Below are 8,985 nucleotides of genomic sequence, written 5' to 3' on the forward strand. Positions count from 1 at the left end.
AATGTTGATTGGTCACAGGCTGGCCATTTCCTGCAACAATCATGATGCCGGCCCACCGCCCACACGAGCATAGCACAGGCCCACGCGCATAGTCCAGACCCGCAACTTCGCGCAAGCGCAGGCACGCTTATCAGTCTCACCTTCTCAAAGGGCAGGCCAACTATACTGTTCCCCCCTACATCATGTTCACCTTCGACATCTTTCACTGTCTTCTACACAACATTTGCTGTCTCATTTGTCCACACCCTCAGCTACGGCCCTCAAGCGAGGCCGTGCTGATATTGTTTCATCATAGTTTCTCTAACCAACTTAAACACACCATTGTCCACTTCTTAATTTCCCTATTATCGCTCAACAGCCTCCTGAACATTCTCCATTACTGATTTCTTCCATAGAACACACATCTCACTCACACCCACTCATATACACTCCCACTCATGAGGATCCTCTGCGCGCACACACACACACGCACACACACACACAAAAGGATGACGCACAACATATAAGACCACATAGAGCCCACTAAGAACACACCGATTTTCCCGTTTTTATTCATTTTCTTTTTGTTTACGCCATGTCTGGCATTAATTAATTGCTTGAGATTATTCAATGATCTTGAGGTCAACTAACCGTCGAAGTTGTCATCAGTTATCCATTTGTCAAGATATTTCACATTTTCAGGGTCGACCCACTCCATTAATTTCCAATCTTTGCATTTTAATTTATCTCGGGGTAAAAAATTTCGTTTGCTGTTTAAATTTCCCATGGTTTTTTATTTTCTAAATTTCGGAGTTGGCGGTTCGAATGGCACCTACAGTGTCCTAAAGCCAACTTTATTCACAGGACAGTGGTTAAATATTCGATGTGGAGTAAGTCTCCTTTCACCTCCCCCGGAGGGGAGCGGAGAGTTTTCGGCCTCTGCACCTCACACAAAGCCACTGTTTACAATCCTGTGTTTTTATATAGAGGAGAGCTCAAATGAGATCACTCTCAGTCAAACCGTACACAAACACACCACGCGCGTTTTTTCATCACTTTTAGGAATAACAGAGGAGTCCGCCCCTCCTTGCGGAATTTAACTAACAATTAATCGCTAGGTTTAGCTAACAATTAGTTAGGGGGCTCCGCACCGCCCCGCGGAATTTAACTGTTCCTATTTTACTTGACAGGGTCTAGAATTCCCAAGGTTTTAGTGACTTCTTCGTCACTTGTTCACTTTAAGTGACCTCTTGTCACCGCTCATTCATTCCTTTTAGTAGAATCAATATTCCTACTCACAGTCCGCTGGTTCTTTTCCTCGGGTGATTTCGGCAGTCCTCCCGGCGTCCAGCCGAACCGCTCGAGGCAGTCCCGTCAAAGGGCTTTTGTTTACCTTGGCCAAGGATTTTTCCTGCGTCGAGGAGTCCCGCCGGAGCCGCAAGGACATATAGAAATCCCGGACGAGCCCCCAATTTCTGTTAGGTTTTTACAGACAGTGTGAATAAATGTTAAGAGAAATGCACCAACGGACAAACCAAAAGTGAGGCAGAATATTGAGTCGTAACTTGCGCAAGGAGTGCAGTACAGACAGCTTACAATGCCCAGCTACACTAAAGTCTGCCTGCACTCTTGCTCTTTTTATTTGGGGAGACCCTGTCTACAAACATAGCAGAAACCGTTAGGGGAAAGGGGAAGCGCAAGGGTTTCTGCTTAGGTAAGAAACAAAAACGGCAGACGGTGCACTTGCGATATTGCGAAATAGAAATGAGCAAACAGAGTTCAGTAAGTTCAATGTGTTCAAGCGACCATATGAGCAGGAACCAGGGGCGCGCTTAGCGCCAGATCTTGAGGGTGTGAAGTGTGGAGTCAGCCACTTGACGAAGATTGACACATTGCCGTCGCTGACACATTGCCGTTGCAGGGCGTTGTTTTCTCTGCAGCTGCATCTCGCTGACCAAGATAGGACCTCACACTTCTGCTAATGTGGTTTTCTGTGGTGAATCATAAGAACAGCAAAGCAGAACAACGAACGCACGTACGCACTAATCTATCGGTAGATCATTTACTGTAATATGATAATATAGAAACAAAAAGAGAACGCATGATAACATATATATACAATTTTCCAACAATTGCTTAAATCGCATTTTCTCGGCGAGCTGAGCACTTTTTCTGAATTGTGCCGCTCCCGTCACTCTGGTTAGGTTGGCATCGAAAAAAACGCTCTCGGGTGCTTTAGAGTGCCGAGTTTATTACTGCGCATTAAGAAATGACCACCTCCAACGTTTGGTTTATGTTTTATAAGCATTTTTAATTTTATTGCTTAAATCGCATTTTCTCGGCGAGCTGAGCACTTTTTCTGAATTGTGCCGCTCCCGTCACTCTGGTTAGGTTGGCATCGAAAAAAACGCTCTCGGGTGCTTTAGAGTGCCGAGTTTATTACTGCGCGTTAAGAAATGACCACCTCCAACGTTTGGTTTATGTTTTATAAGCATTTTTAATTTTATTGCTTAAATCGCATTTTCTCGGCGAGCTGAGCGCTTTTTCTGAATTGTGCCGCTCCCGTCACTCTGGTTAGGTTGGCATCGAAAAAAACGCTCTCGGGTGCTTTAGAGTGCCGAGTTATTCACTGCGCATGAAGAAATGACCACCTCCAACGTTTGGTTTATGTTTAATAAGCATTTTTAATTTTATTGCTTAAATCGCATTTTCTCGGCGAGCTGAGCACTTTTTCTGAATTGTGCCGCTCCCGTCACTCTGGTTAGGTTGGCATCGAAAAAAACGCTCTCGGGTGCTTTAGAGTGCCGAGTTTATTACTGCGCATTAAGAAATGACCACCTCCAACGTTTGGTTTATGTTTAATAAGCATTTTTAATTTTATTGCTTAAATCGCATTTTCTCGGCGAGCTGAGCGCTTTTTCTGAATTGTGCCGCTCCCGTCACTCTGGTTAGGTTGGCATCGAAAAAAACGCTCTCGGGTGCTTTAGAGTGCCGAGTTATTCACTGCGCATGAAGAAATGACCACCTCCAACGTTTGGTTTATGTTTAATAAGCATTTTTAATTTTATTGCTTAAATCGCATTTTCTCGGCGAGCTGAGCACTTTTTCTGAATTGTGCCGCTCCCGTCACTCTGGTTAGGTTGGCATCGAAAAAAACGCTCTCGGGTGCTTTAGAGTGCCGAGTTTATTACTGCGCATTAGGAAATGACCACCTCCAACGTTTGGTTTATGTTTTATAAGCATTTTTAATTTTATTGCTTAAATCGCATTTTCTCGGCGAGCTGACCGCTTTTTCTGAATTGTGCCGCTCCCGTCACTCTGGTTAGGTTGGCATCGAAAAAAACGCTCTCGGGTGCTTTAGAGTGCCGAGTTTATTACTGCGCATTAAGAAATGACCACCTCCAACGTTTGGTTTATGTTTTATAAGCATTTTTAATTTTATTGCTTAAATCGCATTTTCTCGGCGAGCTGAGCACTTTTTCTGAATTGTGCCGCTCCCGTCACTCTGGTTAGGTTGGCATCGAAAAAAACGCTCTCGGGTGCTTTAGAGTGCCGAGTTTATTACTGCGCATTGAGAAATGACCACCTCCGACGTTTGGTTTATGTTTTATAAGCATTTTTAATTTTATTGCTTAAATCGCATTTTCTCGGCGAGCTGAGCACTTTTTCTGAATTGTGCCGCTCCCGTCACTCTGGTTAGGTTGGCATCGAAAAAAACGCTCTCGGGTGCTATAGAGTGCCGAGTTTATTACTGCGCATTAAGAAATGACCACCTCCAACGTTTGGTTTATGTTTTATAAGCATTTTTAATTTTATTGCTTAAATCGCATTTTCTCGGCGAGCTGAGCGCTTTTTCTGAATTGTGCCGCTCCCGTCACTCTGGTTAGGTTGGCATCGAAAAAAACGCTCTCGGGTGCTTTAGAGTGCCGAGTTTATCACTGCGCATGAAGAAATGACCACCTCCAACGTTTGGTTTATGTTTTATAAGCATTTTTAATTTTATTGCTTAAATCGCATTTTCTCGGCGAGCTGAGCGCTTTTTCTGAATTGTGCCGCTCCCGTAACTCTGGTTAGGTTGGCATCGAAAAAAACGCTCTCGGGTGCTTTAGAGTGCCGAGTTTATCACTGCGCATGAAGAAATGACCACTTCCAACGTTTGGTTTATGTTTTATAAGCATTTTTAATTTTATTGCTTAAATCGCATTTTCTCGGCGAGCTGAGCACTTTTTCTGAATTGTGCCGCTCCCGTCACTCTGGTTAGGTTGGCATCGAAAAAAACGCTCTCGGGTGCTCTAGAGTGCCGAGTTTATTACTGCGCATTAAGAAATGACCACCTCCAACGTTTGGTTTATGTTTTATAAGCATTTTTAATTTTATTGCTTAAATCGCATTTTCTCGGCGAGCTGAGCACTTTTTCTGAATTGTGCCGCTCCCGTCACTCTGGTTAGGTTGGCATCGAAAAAAACGCTCTCGGGTGCTTTAGAGTGCCGAGTTATTCACTGCGCATGAAGAAATGACCACCTCCAACGTTTGGTTTATGTTTTATAAGCATTTTTAATTTTATTGCTTAAATCGCATTTTCTCGGCGAGCTGAGCACTTTTTCTGAATTGTGCCGCTCCCGTCACTCTGGTTAGGTTGGCATCGAAAAAAACGCTCTCGGGTGCTTTAGAGTGCCGAGTTATTCACTGCGCACGAAGAAATGACCACCTCCAACGTTTGGTTTATGTTTTATAAGCATTTTTAATTTTATTGCTTAAATCGCATTTTCTCGGCGAGCTGAGCACTTTTTCTGAATTGTGCCGCTCCCGTCACTCTGGTTAGGTTGGCATCGAAAAAAACGCTCTCGGGTGCTTTAGAGTGCCGAGTTTATTACTGCGCATTAAGAAATGACCACCTCCAACGTTTGGTTTATGTTTTATAAGCATTTTTAATTTTATTGCTTAAATCGCATTTTCTCGGCGAGCTGAGCACTTTTTCTGAATTGTGCCGCTCCCGTCACTCTGGTTAGGTTGGCATCGAAAAAAACGCTATCGGGTGCTTTAGAGTGCCGAGTTATTCACTGCGCATGAAGAAATGACCACCTCCAACGTTTGGTTTATGTTTAATAAGCATTTTTAATTTTATTGCTTAAATCGCATTTTCTCGGCGAGCTGAGCACTTTTTCTGAATTGTGCCGCTCCCGTCACTCTGGTTAGGTTGGCATCGAAAAAAACGCTCTCGGGTGCTTTAGAGTGCCGAGTTTATTACTGCGCATTAAGAAATGACCACCTCCAACGTTTGGTTTATGTTTTATAAGCATTTTTAATTTTATTGCTTAAATCGCATTTTCTCGGCGAGCTGAGCACTTTTTCTGAATTGTGCCGCTCCCGTCACTCTGGTTAGGTTGGCATCGAAAAAAACGCTCTCGGGTGCTTTAGAGTGCCGAGTTTATTACTGCGCATTAAGAAATGACCACCTCCAACGTTTGGTTTATGTTTTATAAGCATTTTTAATTTTATTGCTTAAATCGCATTTTCTCGGCAAGCTGAGCGCTTTTTCTGAATTGTGCCGCTCCCGTCACTCTGGTTAGGTTGGCATCGAAAAAAACGCTCTCGGGTGCTTTAGAGTGCCGAGTTATTCACTGCGCATGAAGAAATGACCACCTCCAACGTTTGGTTTATGTTTAATAAGCATTTTTAATTTTATTGCTTAAATCGCATTTTCTCGGCGAGCTGAGCACTTTTTCTGAATTGTGCCGCTCCCGTCACTCTGGTTAGGTTGGCATCGAAAAAAAACGCTCTCGGGTGCTTTAGAGTGCCGAGTTTATTACTGCGCATTAAGAAATGACCACCTCCAACGTTTGGTTTATGTTTAATAAGCATTTTTAATTTTATTGCTTAAATCGCATTTTCTCGGCGAGCTGAGCGCTTTTTCTGAATTGTGCCGCTCCCGTCACTCTGGTTAGGTTGGCATCGAAAAAAACGCTCTCGGGTGCTTTAGAGTGCCGAGTTATTCACTGCGCATGAAGAAATGACCACCTCCAACGTTTGGTTTATGTTTAATAAGCATTTTTAATTTTATTGCTTAAATCGCATTTTCTCGGCGAGCTGAGCACTTTTTCTGAATTGTGCCGCTCCCGTCACTCTGGTTAGGTTGGCATCGAAAAAAACGCTCTCGGGTGCTTTAGAGTGCCGAGTTTATTACTGCGCATTAGGAAATGACCACCTCCAACGTTTGGTTTATGTTTTATAAGCATTTTTAATTTTATTGCTTAAATCGCATTTTCTCGGCGAGCTGAGCGCTTTTTCTGAATTGTGCCGCTCCCGTCACTCTGGTTAGGTTGGCATCGAAAAAAACGCTCTCGGGTGCTTTAGAGTGCCGAGTTTATTACTGCGCATTAAGAAATGACCACCTCCAACGTTTGGTTTATGTTTTATAAGCATTTTTAATTTTATTGCTTAAATCGCATTTTCTCGGCGAGCTGAGCACTTTTTCTGAATTGTGCCGCTCCCGTCACTCTGGTTAGGTTGGCATCGAAAAAAACGCTCTCGGGTGCTTTAGAGTGCCGAGTTTATTACTGCGCATTGAGAAATGACCACCTCCAACGTTTGGTTTATGTTTTATAAGCATTTTTAATTTTATTGCTTAAATCGCATTTTCTCGGCGAGCTGAGCACTTTTTCTGAATTGTGCCGCTCCCGTCACTCTGGTTAGGTTGGCATCGAAAAAAACGCTCTCGGGTGCTATAGAGTGCCGAGTTTATTACTGCGCATTAAGAAATGACCACCTCCAACGTTTGGTTTATGTTTTATAAGCATTTTTAATTTTATTGCTTAAATCGCATTTTCTCGGCGAGCTGAGCGCTTTTTCTGAATTGTGCCGCTCCCGTCACTCTGGTTAGGTTGGCATCGAAAAAAACGCTCTCGGGTGCTTTAGAGTGCCGAGTTTATCACTGCGCATGAAGAAATGACCACTTCCAACGTTTGGTTTATATTTTATAAGCATTTTTAATTTTATTGCTTAAATCGCATTTTCTCGGCGAGCTGAGCGCTTTTTCTGAATTGTGCCGCTCCCGTAACTCTGGTTAGGTTGGCATCGAAAAAAACGCTCTCGGGTGCTTTAGAGTGCCGAGTTTATCACTGCGCATGAAGAAATGACCACTTCCAACGTTTGGTTTATGTTTTATAAGCATTTTTAATTTTATTGCTTAAATCGCATTTTCTCGGCGAGCTGAGCACTTTTTCTGAATTGTGCCGCTCCCGTCACTCTGGTTAGGTTGGCATCGAAAAAAACGCTCTCGGGTGCTTTAGAGTGCCGAGTTATTCACTGCGCATGAAGAAATGACCACCTCCAACGTTTGGTTTATGTTTTATAAGCATTTTTAATTTTATTGCTTAAATCGCATTTTCTCGGCGAGCTGAGCACTTTTTCTGAATTGTGCCGCTCCCGTCACTCTGGTTAGGTTGGCATCGAAAAAAACGCTCTCGGGTGCTTTAGAGTGCCGAGTTTATCACTGCGCATGAAGAAATGACCACCTCCAACGTTTGGTTTATGTTTTATAAGCATTTTTAATTTTATTGCTTAAATCGCATTTTCTCGGCGAGCTGAGCGCTTTTTCTGAATTGTGCCGCTCCCGTCACTCTGGTTAGGTTGGCATCGAAAAAAACGCTCTCGGGTGCTTTAGAGTGCCGAGTTATTCACTGCGCATGAAGAAATGACCACCTCCAATGTTTGGTTTATGTTTAATAAGCATTTTTAATTTTATTGCTTAAATCGCATTTTCTCGGCGAGCTGAGCGCTTTTTCTGAATTGTGCCGCTCCCGTCACTCTGGTTAGGTTGGCATCGAAAAAAACGCTCTCGGGTGCTTTAGAGTGCCGAGTTATTCACTGCGCATGAAGAAATGACCACCTCCAACGTTTGGTTTATGTTTAATAAGCATTTTTAATTTTATTGCTTAAATCGCATTTTCTCGGCGAGCTGAGCACTTTTTCTGAATTGTGCCGCTCCCGTCACTCTGGTTAGGTTGGCATCGAAAAAAACGCTCTCGGGTGCTTTAGAGTAACGAGTTTATTACTGCGCATTAAGAAATGACCACCTCCAACGTTTGGTTTATGTTTTATAAGCATTTTTAATTTTATTGCTTAAATCGCATTTTCTCGGCGAATTGAGCACTTTTTCTGAATTGTGCCGCTCCCGTCACTCTGGTTAGGTTGGCATCGAAAAAAACGCTCTCGGGTGCTTTAGAGTGCCGAGTTTATTACTGCGCATTAAGAAATGACCACCTCCAACGTTTGGTTTATGTTTTATAAGCATTTTTAATTTTATTGCTTAAATCGCATTTTCTCGGCGAGCTGAGCACTTTTTCTGAATTGTGCCGCTCCCGTCACTCTGGTTAGGTTGGCATCGAAAAAAACGCTCTCGGGTGCTTTAGAGTGCCGAGTTTATTACTGCGCATTAAGAAATGACCACCTCCAACGTTTGGTTTATGTTTTATAAGCATTTTTAATTTTATTGCTTAAATCGCATTTTCTCGGCGAGCTGAGCACTTTTTCTGAATTGTGCCGCTCCCGTCACTCTGGTTAGGTTGGCATCGAAAAAAACGCTCTCGGGTGCTTTAGAGTGCCGAGTTATTCACTGCGCATGAAGAAATGACCACCTCCAACGTTTGGTTTATGTTTAATAAGCATTTTTAATTTTATTGCTTGAATCGCATTTTCTCGGCGAGCTGAGCACTTTTTCTGAATTGTGCCGCTCCCGTCACTCTGGTTAGGTTGGCATCGAAAAAAACGCTCTCGAGTGCTTTAGAGTGCCGAGTTTATCACTGCGCATGAAGAAATGACCACCTCCAACGTTTGGTTTATGTTTTATAAGCATTTTTAATTTTATTGCTTAAATCGCATTTTCTCGGCGAGCTGAGCACTTTTTCTGAATTGTGCCGCTCCCGTCACTCTGGTTAGGTTGGCATCGAAAAAAACGCTCTCGGGTGCTTTAGAGTGCCGAGTTTATCACTGCGCATGAAGAAATGA

This window comes from Syngnathus typhle, linkage group LG3 (genome assembly GCF_033458585.1).
Source record: "Syngnathus typhle isolate RoL2023-S1 ecotype Sweden linkage group LG3, RoL_Styp_1.0, whole genome shotgun sequence".
Lineage (NCBI taxonomy): Eukaryota > Metazoa > Chordata > Actinopteri > Syngnathiformes > Syngnathidae > Syngnathus > Syngnathus typhle.